The following is a 15248-nucleotide window of genomic DNA, read 5'->3' on the forward strand; positions in this document are numbered from 1 at the left end:
CAGTGAGCAAGTCACTTTCTGCTTGCTCAGTGGACTTAGTTTACTCCCAGGTATCTCCTTGGTCCTCCAGGAGGTAAGGTCATTTTCCTGCTTCAGTGATTGGGGTTGGCTGAGCAGTTGCATAGTATATTTCTTGTGAGTTCATGTTGAGTCCATACGTAGTCTTATTTCCTGTCAACACTGTGTGTTGCTTAGACGACACTCAACAAACAGTGGGATGCCTTGGGTCCTGCCATTTTGTCTACCTCCCTACTGAGGTCTTTTGGTGAGGGTTAATTATAGGCTGCGGGTATTTTTACCATCTAAGTCTATTCAGAGTTATGCCCCTTTTCCAGACCTTACCCACAAATGCCTAATCTCCTTCTTCCCAAATAGTCAGACTAAACCATCATCACATTCCAGTAAATCTTGGTAGATTAGAATCCAGTGCCACCACTGTTCACAAGCAAATTCACTAAGGAGATCTCTAGGTTTTACTGACAAGGATTCTCTTCATTGTTTTCCAAGAGGAGTGGCCCCCAGTGGGTGTGAAACATTCCTGTGGCCTTCCAGCAGGTGCTAGAACATCTTACCAGACTTTTCCTGAGCCTTTGCAGCAACTCTTGCAGGTCGGTCTCCTTGACTGTTAGTGGGCAAGAGGTGACATCAGGTCAGAAGTAGCTGTGCAGGAAGTACGAACCACTTGTTTACAAAACGTGCTCCAGGAGGTGTTTGTACTTTGGCCTATAGATAAACTCTCCCCTTTAAGGCTAATACACCACAGGGTGCACTCAGTTAGCAATGAGGCAGATGAGATAACCCACTCACCACGGTCAGCTGCTGTCCCATGACCTGGCTGCCAGTCTCTAGCAGGCTCCAGTAGCAAGGTGTTTCTCACGAAGGGAATGACTGCTTGCTGAAAAGGGCATGGCTTTTATCCAAAACCTTAGGGGCTTCCAAGTGATTATTGTATTGTCTCTTGCTGTGGCCTTGATTTAGCACCTTGACTCACTCACTTCGCTTATCTGAGGTGCTGCTCGCCCTGATGAGTCATAGAGTTTGGAAACAAAGCTGGCAGAGCTGTGGTTCCTAGTGGTGGAAAAGCCCCCTTGATTTGGGGCTCTCTTTAGTTACAGCACAGTAGTTGGATACAGAAACACTGCTTTCCAAATCCACAGATGTTTCCAGAATGCTTTTGTCTTCTTTTCAGTGGGAGGAGTGCAAAGTTAGCAGTTTTAACAGAATTCTAGAGACGCTAGCCCCAAATCTCTCCAGATCACTGTGTTCTCAGAAACTAATGTCACAAATTCTGACATCCTTTTGATTTTTCCTTCCTTTTTATTTACATTGTCTTATTAAGATATCTAGAATAACAATCTTTTTTTTTTGTCACATAGGGATCAGTGACTTGTGACAAACGAGATCAATCATTTAGGGTTTCATTAAAGGATCAATTCTAGCACAGGTCCTGCAGGTTGGTGCAACCAAGAACAATGATGGAAATGCATTCCCATGCCCACTGGGAGAAAGCAGGGGTTTGGGTGTCTGTATAGTGGTTGAAAGTGAAAGGCATTTTCTCCATTGATGGCGGTATATCATCAAGGACAGGCTATATAGGTTTGCTCAGGTGAAATGGCTGCCTCTAAAACAGCAGGTGCAGTCAAATGCTGGCTTCCGCTTCTCATCTACTGCTGTTTTGTAAGAAGTTTCTGCCTGGGGCCCTGATCAAAGAGGTGAGTTGAACAGGGGCGAAAGTTGTGCCACCTCTGCATTTCAACTCTTTGATGAGGGAACAAAGCTCGTATTAGCTGTGGGAATCCCAGAGAGTTGTTTGATTATTTCTGCAATAATTCTTCACAGCTCAGGGAGTAATGTAATGCGAGAATCAACCAGGTCTGATATATACATATTCTAACGATGTTCAGACCCAGTACAAAGATCTCATGGCAGCTGCAGAGCTACCTTAGGTAGCTGAAAATATTGGCTATTATAATCTCCAGTTATAAATTTTATAAGTTTTATTTTTGGTGGTGGTGGTGGTTGGGGGTGGCAGGGTACAATGAGGGAATGTCATAGGCCCACAAAGAAAAGAAGATTCTCATAGGAGATACATACCCAGGTATCTAATCATTTGTAGTTTTAACAAATTGTTTTGGGCTTTAAGCACATCCTTCTGTATTAATTTCTTTTCTCATGGAAACACTGTAAGAAAGGAAGCTCGCAATTTGAGAGGACACAGTCCATCATGCTGGGGAAGCCCTGGCAGTAGGTGGGTTGATGGCAGAAGGAACTGAAGGTAGCTTGTCACATTGTATGTGCAGTCAAGAAGAGCAAGAGCACAGGAAGTGGGAACAGGCTAAAAAACCCCAAGGCCCACCCCTAGTATTCCATTTCCTTCAGCTAGACCCTCCCTCAAGGCCATATCCAGGTGGGACCAAGAGTTGAACACATGACACTATGGGGGACATTCTAACTACAACATTTTGTCAGAATTGTCACCTCGTGGTCACTATCCTTGCAGTATTTCACTGCTTTATGCAATTATGTGACATTGGGTCTTCCAGAGTGTACTGGCTGGTTGTGTGTGTCAACTTGACACAAGCTAGAGTCATCAGAGGGGAAGGAGCCTCAGTTGAGGAAATGCCTCCATGAAATCCAGCTGTAAGGCATTTTCTCAATGAATGAGCAATGGGGGAGGGCCTAACCCATGGTGAGTAGTGCCATCTCTGGGCTGGTGGTCCTGGGTTTTATAAGAAAGCAGTCTGGGCAAGCCATGTGAGCAAGCCAGTAAGCAGCACTCCTCCATGGTCTCTGCATCAGGATCCTGCCCTGTTTGGGTTCCTGTAGTGACTTCTTTCAGTGATGAACAGCAATGTGGTAGTATAAACCAACTAAACCCTTTTTTTCTTAATTTGATTATTGGTTATGGTGTTTCGCTGCAGCAGTAGAAACCCTAAGACATAGAGCTTCTCTACATGAACCTTGCATGTAGGTGACTATGGGAGTTCCAACCATTAACATCAATGTATTTTTATTCTGTTCAACCAGGCAGTCCAGATTCTAGTTTCCAAGTTGCCCCATTCCCTTAAGAGTCCATTACTTGTAGAGTGTGCATACCTCATATAACTAACATAATGTGGGGTGTACTGATAGCATAATTCCCCCAAAGATGGTGACATCCTGATTGCTAAGATATATGAGTGATTTAGGTTAGATAGCAAAGGGGAGTGAAAAATTAGAATTGACATTATGATTGCTGCTAAATTTACTAAAATAATCTAATGCAGATGAACTCCCAGGGGTCCACAAAGCCAGAAAGGGAAGGTAGAGGAAGAGAGTTGAGCAGAGGAGCGATGGTCAGAGAGAGATATACCATTGCTGGCTTCCAAAATGAAGGTAGAGACCTCTCACATATGGCAGAAACAGGGACCCTAGATTTTCCTGCAGAACTCCCCAAAATGAACAGAGGCCCAATGATACTTCAGTTTTGGGGCTCACACTTCCTTAAGCACATAAATGGGTGTTGTTTTCTGTCACCCTGCTTGCGTTCTCCAGTTAACACAGCAGTGGTAGAGAACTCAGGCAGGATCTTAGTTTTAAATGCTAGAAAATAATGGCTATTTAAATTAGAAGGTAGATATCCAGAAAGATCTACTTGGCTCATGGACTGCTCATGCATGCTAGAGGCCAGGAGCTGCAGAATACACATTAGGGGTCACACCAGTTTCCTTCAGGCTGGCTTCATTGAGCTGTGGCCCCTCCACGGGGAAGTAGCCATGGCACCCCTCTTCTGCTTGTGCCACCACTGGGTCAGCCATCAAATTCTGGCTAAAACTGCAGCCCCTCTTCTTGGATGTGGGTGCTGCCCTGTGTCACCTTCTACAGCAGTGGGTTCTCAACCTCTCCAATGCTGCTCCTCACAGTGTGGTGACCCTCAACCGTAAAATAATTTCTGTTGCTACTTCATCACTGTAATCTTACAACGGTTATGAATCATAATGCAAACATCTGATATCTCTAGTGCTCTTAGGTGGCACCTGTGGAAGACTTGTTTGACCCCTCAAAGAGGTCACAGCCCGGGGCTTGAGAACCACTGCTTTACAAAGATCTTATGCAGTTTATGCAGTTTCTACTTTTTTGGGTCCAAAAGAAACCCAGTTTTCTTTTCTTTTGCAGCTTTCTCAGGTGCTTTTCTCTTGAAATTTCTCTTTTATTTTTAGTTATTTTATTACACAAATGGCAGCTACAGGTTTATGGATACCATGTTGTGTTTTAATGTATGCTTATGTCGCATCTGGGAACATAAAGGTATGCAGTCAGCGTGGAGAATGGCAGGAAGATGGCTAAGAATAGAACCCCCATGTATCTGACAAGCCCTCTTTTAGGATCCTATCCAAAGGAAATGAAATTAGTGTGTCAAGGAGACACCTTGCTCATGGTAATGCTATTCACAGTAGTGAAGATTTAAAAGCAGTCCACCATCTCTTAGCAGCTGAAGAAAGAGGTATGGCCCACATGTCTTAAAGGGGATGTTAGAGCGGCCTTTAAAAACCAAGGAAACGCTGTCCTTTGTGATGAGAAGGATCTGGAAGATATTATGAGTCATTAACTTCTAATCAAAACCAGGAGTCTGTGCGTCTGTTTTACTCTTTGCTGTAGCTGTGACGGACACTGAAAGTGACTGTTAGGTGACAAAACTTTTCCTAGGGAGAAGCAACATACATGTCTACTCACCCCAGACAGAGATCATATGACAGACCAAAGGATGGATACCACCAAAGCTCAACTTATGAATGAATGAATTATTATTTTCAAAATTACATTCATTCATTCATTCACTCGTTTAAGTGTGAGTGTGTATGTGTGTGTGTGTGTATGTGTCTGTGTGCATGTATGCACCTGTGTTTGTGTCCATGTCGTATGGTATTGTAAGAGTATGGAAGGCAGAAGACAACTTGTAGGAATCAGATCTCTCCTTCTACCATATAGGTCCTGGGGACGAATTCAGGTCATAAGACTTGATTGCAGAGGCTATTAAATAGCTTTTTAAGGACATAAGTGAAATGTTTTTAAGATTCAAACACACACACACGCACATTTGTTGAGGGACCCAGAAGTATGAATCTATATTCAAATATGCGTATATTCAAATATACATATACATGTATATATTATATACCTACATATAAACATACACACATACATGTATGCTCCATGTGCATAGGAAATTGCTCTGGTGTTCATAGCTCCTTTGCTGGAATTTGAAACAAATGGATCACTTTGCTTCTAATGCTGAAATTTTCTACAAAGCAGCTCAGGTTCTTCAGCAAGTCAATTAGATCTGGCCTAAGAAGAAAAGGCCCCCACCAAATTCACCTGGTAACAAACACTAACTCTGCCCACTGTATCCCAGTTCAGCCAGGTTACACTGCTTCCTCTGTCTCCCAGCCACGATTATCCTGGATCTGAAGGAATGATCCCATTACTGGGTAGCTAACACTCTGCACATGATTTTGTTTGACCAGACCAAGGACAGTAGCATTGTTAAGTTGGTAAGTTACCATTGGCTTCTTTATTCTCCCTTGGTCTGGTCATAGTCTCTGGCATTGGCCAAAACAGCAGAGGTAAGCTCAACAGCAGTAATGAGCTACACATGGATATGGGACGTGCCACTTAGCTTGCTAATTGGTGGAGTAGGAGGACATTGATAGGTTGGATTAACATTTCTTCCTGTGGTTGAGTCCTGTATCTTTGGATCTTTCATTTTCTATTTTCTGTAAGTCATGGCTAGATTTAAACAGCCAGTGTTAAAATTATCAAGAAAATAGATAACCAAAATATTTTTGGAAGAATTGGAAGAGAAAAGAACAAGTAAGAGGCAATACCTTAGTTATGTTATGTTCACACACTCTGTGCGGGGTTGTCTTTACCATGGCTTGTTAGTAAGATAATGCGTAAGACTCATACACTTATATAACATAAATTCGCTAGTTCTTGTTCATGATAAAGATATAACCAACTTCCCAGAGATGATATGATGAGTCTTGGCATGTGTGTGTGAGAGATTTAAGTGTTTTGCTATGTGTGAAATGACATTTTTTAATGTGAAAAGTTTTTAGAGCGATAGCAGTAGAGATGTCAAGATAACACTGAAGAGGCTTGTCCATGCAGGAAAATGTCACACGCAAACAGTTTGGCTTGGAATTGCAAAATCTTTCCCTCTTAGCTCTTTTGAACTTATTGAGCACAACCTCTCCCACAAACGTGCTCTGAAGTCTCACATGAGCCCTCAGAAACTGTGTGAACTCACTGCCTTGTCTACTATGATGGGTGTGGAGAATGCTCCCACGTTAATCTGTTTCTCTTGGAAAGAAGTCAAATGCCTGAGGGATTTTTTGGAACCTGGATGACTGAAGCATTTTTCAGTTTTTTGGGCAGATTCTTTATACAGAAGATATGTTCTTTAAAAGATTTCTTTTTTAAAGTCACTTATTTGTGATGTAATAATTTCAGTGTATTAAGGGGTCATCTTATTTAGAGGAAATCCCGAGAAAGTATCTTGAGTATATATCATCCTAGAAGTCATGATTAAATTTATTTATTTTTATACTGTTTTCTTAAACATACAGTGCAAAGATCAGTGGATTAAGAGGAGCCTAATCCCACAGATTCATCTACATCCCAGCTTCTGTGTCTGCAGCTCAGGGAACATGGAGGAAGAACAGGCAGAAAGACTGGAAGAGCCAGAATATTAGAGGGTCTGCTGTGAAACAGTCTCCTAGAAATTGCTGCACAAGCAAAACTGGAACAATGGTGTTATCAACGGACATGTTATCATGGAAGGGGAAAAATTTGTAGGGTCCCACCCCTACACAAAGAACTATAGGCAACTAATGACTGCCAGGAGAGGGAGAATCAGTCTCTCCCAGGAATATGCCACTTATTGCTTGTCCAATGCACAGTGGTCAGCATTGAAACCATATATGCACAAACAACAAAAATAAACTCAGTAGGCTCTACTTATATATATTTGCATATGCATATATGTGACAATAAAAATGAATGGCCACAGGAAGTTAGCTGGGAGGCCAGGGGGAGAAAATAAAGGTAGGAAGTGATAAATTCTATTTCAATTAGCATATTTTTAAAAGAATGATTTGTTGGTTTCAAGTTATACAAATTAGGATAAATTGACTTTCTCTAACATTGGAAATATTCTTCAGTCTTTTTTTATGCCAGTCCAGTAGAGACATGTGGATGGTCTCTGCAAACACCATGGCCAGCAGAGCCCAGCAGAGTGTTGACCCATGAGATGCAAGAGGAAGTCTGGTTCAATACAACTCAGTAGCCAGTATTGGTTCAAACTGAGAATCTGACAGCTAGAAGCTTAGTTTTAGGCATCTTTAAAAAAAAAAAATTTTTTTTTTTTTCAAGACAGAGTTTCTTTGTGTAACAGTCCTGACTGTCCTGGAACTCTCTCTGTAGACCAGCTGGCCTTGAACTCACAGAGATCCACCTGCCTCTGCCTCCTGAGTGCTGGGATTAAAGGCCTTCATCACCACGGCCTGACATTTTTAGGCATATTGAGGCATAGCCAATCTGATGAAAAATTTCCTGGTGATAATTAACCCAATCCTGTATGCACAATAAAGCCTGAGACGTGACTGCTTTGAAGCTCTTTGTAAAGCACATATGGTGTCCTCCACAAAGATGGGTTCTATAGGATGTACAGAGCAGGCCACAGGAAACAATGCCCTTGATAAGGGTCTGGGAAGGACGGTGTTATAGACTGAAACAAACAAGCTCAAGATGAGCAACTGGAGTCTGGAGGAGCCTGTGTGACTTAGCCACACAGAAAGCACAGAGGTCACAGGCTATTAATCACCTTCTGGGCAGAAACCAGGTTATCTATCTCTTCCTTTGAAGAGACAACCCTGTGTGTTTAACATTTTCAGTTTCCCTAGTGCTTACCTGTGAGCACAAGGACCTCCATATCTCCCACCGAGACAGCCTTTCATCCAAGAAAGATTAAAGCAGAACACATTTTCAGAGAGTGCAGTTAAGGACTAAGGGACTTTGTTTGGCTTTCACTGTCTTTATATTCTTTCTTCTCCCCCAGGAAAGGAATTCTACAGCATCTTGATTTGGTTTGCTGGACTGAAAGTTGTAGTTTAGGGGCCAAGAGAATTGTGTCTGTGTGAAGTTCCAGATGTGTGACCTAACAGGAGGTAGGGATGATGCTCATCCTGACCCAGCCCTTGGACCTGTGCACTGGGTGGGTGTACATCCCGTGCTCATCTGCGTGCATGGCCATGTCTAAGAGGACCAAGGCTGGGAGGCTGGGAGACTTGTCTGTAGATGTTCACCTTGTTACTTGCTTGGCATTCAAACACTGGGCACTGTTCTCTGGTTATCAATCTAATGCACCATTTTACCCCAATGTGGTGAATTTAGAGAATATTTAGAAAGACTCCAAGATTCCAAAATCACACATCGACAGATAAGGAAACTGCAGAGAACAATGCTTGTCTTTTACAGCAGAGTTTTAGATTTGAGCAAATACATCAAAAGCAACCCTTAATCCTTTCAAGCACAACACAATCTGATCAACAAGATATCAGTGGGTTTTGGTAAAGCCCAGTTATCCTCATTTATCACTGATACAACAATCTCAAATATCACAATGTACAAATGTTTTCAATTGATTCATATAAAGTAATAGTTAATACCATTGCTATGCTTTTATTAATTTTATATCTGAGGTAGGTTATCAGTAGTTGATGCTGTTCCAGAACTCACTGTGTAGCCATGTACTTATGGCAATCTTCTCTGCTTCCTGGATGCTTAGATTCCTGGCAAGAGCTACAGGTCTAGCATCATTAACTTTATCTTGTCTGCATGCGCGCGTGCCTGTGCAAACACAGGTGGTGCCAGTTAGTGTTGAGGCCAGAGGTCAACCTTGGCTATCACTCCTCAGGAGCAGTCAGCCCTGTTTCTTTGACACAGGGTCTCTTTGGCCTGTGGCTCACTGATTAGTTCAGGCTGGCTGGCCAGCAAGCTAAGATCATCCTCCTATCCCTACCTCCTGAGCACTGGAACTGGGTTCTATTTATTTATTTATTTATTTATTTACTTATTTACTTATTTACTTATTTACTTATTTATTAAAGATTTCTGCCTCCTCCCTGCCACCGCCTCCCATTTCCCTCCCCCTCCCCCAATCAAGTCTCCCTCCCTCGTCAGCCCTAAGAGCAATCAGGGTTCCCTGCCCTGTGGGAAGTCCAAGGACCACCCAGCTCCATCCAGGTCTAGTAAGGTGAACATCCAAACTGCCTAGGCTCCCACAAAGCCAGTATGTGCAGTAGGATCAAAAACCCACTGCCATTGTTCTTGAGTTCTCAGTAGTCCTCATTGTCCGCTATGTTCAGCGAGTCTGGTTTTATCCCATGCTTTTTCAGACCCAGGCCAGCTGGCCTTGGTGAGTTCCTGATAGAACATCCCCATTGTCTCAGTGTGTGGGTGCACCCCTCGCGGTCCTGAGTTCCTTGCTCGTGCTCTCTCTCCTTCTACTCCTGATTTGGACCTTGAGATTTCAGTCCGGTGCTCCAATGTGGGTCTCTGTCTCTGTCTCCTTTCATCGCCTGATGAAGGCTAATATTCAGGAGGATGCCTATATGTTTTTCTTTGGGTTCACCTTCTTATTTAGCTTCTCTAGAATCACGAATTATAGGCTCAATGTCCTTTATTTATGGCTAGAAACCAAATATGAGTGAGTACATCCCCTGCTCCTCTTTTTGGGACTGGCTTACCTCACTCAGGATAGTGTTTTCTATTTCCGTCCATTTGCATGCAAAATTTAGGAAGTCATTGTTTTTTACCGCTGAGTAGTACTCTAATATGTATATATTCCATACTTTCTTCATCCATTCTTCCATTGAAGGGCATCTAGGTTGTTTCCAGGTTCTGGCTATTACAAACAATGCTGCTATGAACATAGTTGGGCATATACTTTTGTTGTATGATAGGGCATTTCTTGGGTATGTTCCCAAGAGTCGTATTGCTGGGTGCAGGGGTAGGTTGATCCCGAAATTCCTGAGAAACCGCCACACTGTTTTCCAAAGTGGTTGCACAAGTTTGCATTCCCACCAGCAATGGATGAGTGTACCCCTTTCTCCACAACCTCTCCAGCAAAGGCTATCATTGGTGTTTTTTATTTTAGCCATTCTGACAGGTGTAAGATGGTATCTTAAGGTTGTCTTGATTTGCATTTCCCTGATCGCTAAGGAAGTTGAGCATGACCTTAAATGTCTTTTGGCCATTCGAACTTCTTCTGTGGAGAATTCTCTGTTCAGCTCAGTGCCCCATTTTTTAATTGGGTTGGTTAGCCCTTTACGGTCTAGTTTCTTGAGTTCTTTATATATTTTGGAGATCAGACCTTTGTCAGTTGTGGGGTTGGTGAAGATCTTCTCCCAGTCAGTAGGTTGCCTTTCTGTCTTAGTGACAGTGTCCTTTGCTTTACAGAAGCTTCTCAGTTTCAGGAGGTCCCATTTATTCAATGTTGCCCTTAATGTCTGTGCTGCTGGGGTTATACATAGGAAGCGATCTCCTGTGCCCATATGTTGTAGGGTACTTCCCATTTTCTCTTCTGTCAGGTTCAGTGTGTTCAGATTGATATTGAGGTCTTTGATCCATTTGGACTTGAGTTTTGTGCATGGTGATAGATATGGGTCTATTTTCATTCTTCTACAGGTTGACATCCAGTTTTGCCAGCACCATTTGTTGAAGATGCTCTCTTTTTTCCATTGTATACTTTTAGCTCCTTTATCAAAAATCAGGTGTTCATAGGTTTGTGGGTTAAAGCCAGGGTCTTCTATTCGATTCCATTGGTCGACTTCTCTGTTTCTCTGCCAAAACCAAGCTGTTTTCAATACTGTAGCTCTGTAATAGATTTTGAAGTCAGGGATGGTAATGCCTCCAGATGATCCTTTATTGTATAAGATTGTTTTGGCTATCCTGGGTTTTTTGTTTTTCCATATAAAGTTGATTATTGTCTTATCCAGATCCGCGAAGAATTTTGATGGGATTTTGATAGGGATTGCGTTGAATCTATAGATTGCTTTTGGTAGAATTGCCATTTTTACTATGTTGATCCTCCCAATCCAAGAGCAAGGGAGATCCTTCCATTTTCTGGTGTCCTCATCGATTTCTTTCTTCAAAGACTTAAAGTTCTTGTTAAATAGATCTTTCACTTCCTTGGTCAGAGTTACCCCAAGATATTTTATACTATTTGTGGCTATCGTGAAAGGTGATGTTTCTCTGATTTCCCTCTCTGCTTCCTTAGTGTATAGGAAGGCAACTTCCTTAGTGTATAGGAAGGCAACTGATTTTTTGGAGTTGAACTTGTGACCTGCCACATTACCAAAGGTGTTTATCAGCTGTAGGAGTTCTTTGGTAGAGTTTTTGGGGTCGCTTATGTATACTATCATATCATCTGCAAATAATGAAAGCTCAACTTCTTCCTTTCCAATACGAATCCCCTTGATCCCCTTATGTTGTCTTATTGCTATTGCTAGAACTTCAAGCACTATATTGAAGAGGTATGGAGAGAGTGGACATCTTTGTCATGTTCCTGATTTTAGTGGGATGGCTTTGAGTTTTTCTCCATTTAATTTAATGTTAGCCGTCGGCTTGCTGTAAATAGCTTTTATTATATTTAGGTATGATCCTTTTATCCCTAATCTCTCCAAGACCTTCATCATAAAGGGGTGTTGAATTTTGTTGAATGCTTTTTCAGCATCGAATGAAATGATCATATGGTTTTTTCTTTCAGTTTATTTATGTGGTGGATTACATTGCGAGATTTGTGAATGTTGAACCAGCCCTGAATCTCTGGGTTGAAGCCTACTTGATCATAAGGGATAATTTTTCTGATGTGTTCTTGGATTCGGTTTGCCAGTATTTTATTGAGAATTTTTGCATCGATGTTCATGAGTGAGATAGGCCTGTAATTCTCTTTCTTGGTTGGGTCTTTGTGTGGTTTTGGTATCAGGGTAACTGTAGCTTCATAAAAGGAATTTGGCAATGACTCTTCTTTTTCTATATTGTGAAATACATTAAAAAGTATAGGTATTAGCTCTTCTTGGAAGTTCTGGTAGAATTCTGCATTGAAACCATCTGGTTCTGGGTTTTTTTGGAAGGGAGATTTTTGATAACCATTTCTAATTCTTCATGACTAACAGGTCTATTTAGATCATTCACCTGTTCTTGGTTTAGCTTTGGTATATGGTACTTATCAAAAAAAATGTCCATTTCTTTTGTATTTTCGAGTTTTGTGGCATACAGACTTCTGTAGTAAGATCTAATGATTCTCTGAATTTCCTCTGTGTCTGTGGTTATGTCCCCCTTTTCATTTCTGATCTTATTTATTTGCATGTTCTTTCTCTGTCGTTTAATTAGTTTGGATAGGGGTTTGTCGATCTTGCTGATTTTCTCCAAGAACCAACTTTTTGTTTCATTGATTCTTTGGACTGTTTTCTGTGTTTCTATTTTGTTGATTTCCGCCCTCAGTTTGATTATTTCCAGTCTTCTAGTCCTCCTGGGTGCTTCTGCTTCTTTTTTTTCTAGAGTTTTCAGGTGTGCTGTTAAGTCCCCAATGTATGCTTTCTCTGTTTTCTTTAAGTGGGCACTTAGTGCTATGAACTTTCCTCTGAGCACTGCTTTCATCGTGTCCCATAGGTTTGAGTATGTTGTCTCTTTATTTTCATTAAATTCAAGGAAGACTTTAATTTTTTTTTTAATTTCTTCTTTGACCCAGGTGTGGTTCAGTAGTTGACTGTTCAGTTTCCATGAGTTTGTCGGCTTTCTGGGGGCAGCATTGTTGTTGCCTTCTAACTTTAATCCGTGGTGATCTGATAAGACACAGGTGGACACTGATATTTTTTTTATCTGTGGAGGTTTCCTTTGTTTCCGAGTATGTGGTCAATTTTCGAGAAGGTTCCATGAGCTGCAGAGAAGAAGGTAAATTCTTTCCTATTTGGGTGGAGTGTTCTATAGATGTCGGTTAAGTCCATTTGCTTCATTACCTCCAACAATTCTCTTAATTCTCTATTAGGTTTCTCTCTGATTGACCTGTCCATTGGTGAGAGAGGTGTGTTGAAGTCATCTACTACTAGTGTGTGTGGTTTGATGTCTGCCTTGAGTTTTAGTAATATTTCTTTTACATAAGTGGGTGCTTTTATATTAGGGGTGTAGATATTCAGGATTGAGACTTCAACCTGATGAATTGTTCCTGTTGTGAGTATAAAGTGTCCATCTCGATCTCTTCTGATTGATTTTAGTTTGAAGTCCGTTTTGTTAGAAATTAGTATGGCCACACCTGCTTTTTTCTTAGGTCCATTTGCTTGAAAAACCTTTTCCCAACCCTTTACTCTGAGTAGATGCCTGTCTTTGTGGTTGAGATGTGTTTCTTGCAAACAGAAGAATGTTGGATCCTGTTTTCGTATCCAATCTCAGCCTGTGCCTTTTTATAGGTCAATTGAGACCATTAATATTAAGCGATATTAATGACCAGTGGTTGTTTACTCCGGTTATTCCTATTGTTTTTGGTAGTAGAGTTTGTGTGTCTCCCTTCTTTGAGTCGTGCTGGTGAAGGGTCGCTAGATGCCTGAGTTATTGTAGGCAGTGTTGGCAATGTTGGATTCCTTGTGTTGTGATTTTCCTTCTATTACTTTCTGTAGGGCTGGATTTGTGGCTACATATTGTTTAAATTTGTTCTTATCCTGGAATGTCTTGTTTTCTCCATTGATAGTGAACGATAGCTTGGCTGGGTATAGTAGTTTGGGTTTGCATCCATGGTCTCTTAGTTTCTGTAGTATCTCTATCCAGGACCTTCTGGCTTTCATGGTTTCCATAGAGAAGTCAGGTGTAAGTCTGATAGGTTTTCCTTTATAAGTAACTTGCCCTTTTTTCTTTGCAGCTCTTAATATTCTTTCTTTAATCTGTATATTTTGTGTTTTGATTATAATATGGCGAGGGGATGGTTTTTTTTGATCCAGTCTGTTTGGTGTTCTGTATGCTTCTTGAATATCCAAAGGAATAGCTTTATTTATGTTGGGAAAATTTTCTTCTATAATTTTGTTAAAAATATTTTCTGGGCCTTTGAGTCGTGACTCTTCTCCTTCTTCTATCCCCATTATTCTTAGGTTTGGTCTTTTTATTGTGTCCCATATTTCCTGAATGTTTTATGACGAGAATTTGTTGGCTTTGCTGTTTTCTTTGATCAGTACATTTATTTTCTCTATGTTGTCTTCAGAATCTGAGATTCTTTCTTCTATCTCTTGTAGTCTATTGATTATGCTTGTTTCTGTAGTCTCTGCTCGTTGACCTAGATTTTCCATATCCAGCTGGTCCTCAGTTTGTGTTTTCTTCCTTGCTTCCATTTCAGTTTTCAATTCTTGAACTGTTTCCATTACCTGTTTGATCATTTTTTCTTGGTTTCCCAGGGTATCATTTACGTATTTACTCATTTCATCAAACTTTTTTTATACTTCTCATCCATTTCTATAAGGTTGTTTTTTACATGTTGTTTAAGGGACTCTATTGCTTTCATAAAGTCAATTTTTCCACTTCTTCTGTGTTAGGGTGTTCAAGTCCTTGTGTTGTAAGATCATTGGGTTCTGGTGTTTTCATGTTGTTTTACAGATTGTTGGGTGAATTCTTGCCTTGGTGCCTGCCCATCTCCTCCTATCAATGCTATCTAATGGGTCTTTTAAGTCAGGAACAGATTTCCCTGCTGGCCTAGGGCCCCGCTTACAAAGTGCCCTCGCTCCGTTTCCTGGCTCCCACCGTGGGCCAAGATCTCTCTCACCACTCAGAAGGATCTTCAGGACTAGGACCAGGCTCCCTGTTCACCAGGGACCTCGCCAACAAAAGGCCTACCCCTCTGTAGGCCAGCCACCAAAACAGAGAAACTCCCGCTGCCCTCTGCCCCGAGCTCCCGACCCAGTGCCCAAACAGGCTATACTGGGTGATCCTGCGGCTCCGCAGAAGGGAGGGGGAGTGAAGGAGGGCCCTGGGCAGAAACTGGGATGTGCTAGGAAGAGAGAGGTTGCAGCAGAGGAGGAGCAGCCCCAGCAGAAGGTATCAGCCCTTAGAGGCTAACGGGGGCGGGGTAAAAGGGGTCAGGGAATGCTCCCGCTCCGTTTCCTGTGTCCCGGCGCGGTCCTAGAACACTCTCCCCACTCAGGGGGGTCTTCAGGGACAGGACCAGG

The sequence above is a fragment of the Chionomys nivalis genome, chromosome 5, assembly GCF_950005125.1.
Source record: "Chionomys nivalis chromosome 5, mChiNiv1.1, whole genome shotgun sequence".
NCBI classification, from domain to species: domain Eukaryota; kingdom Metazoa; phylum Chordata; class Mammalia; order Rodentia; family Cricetidae; genus Chionomys; species Chionomys nivalis.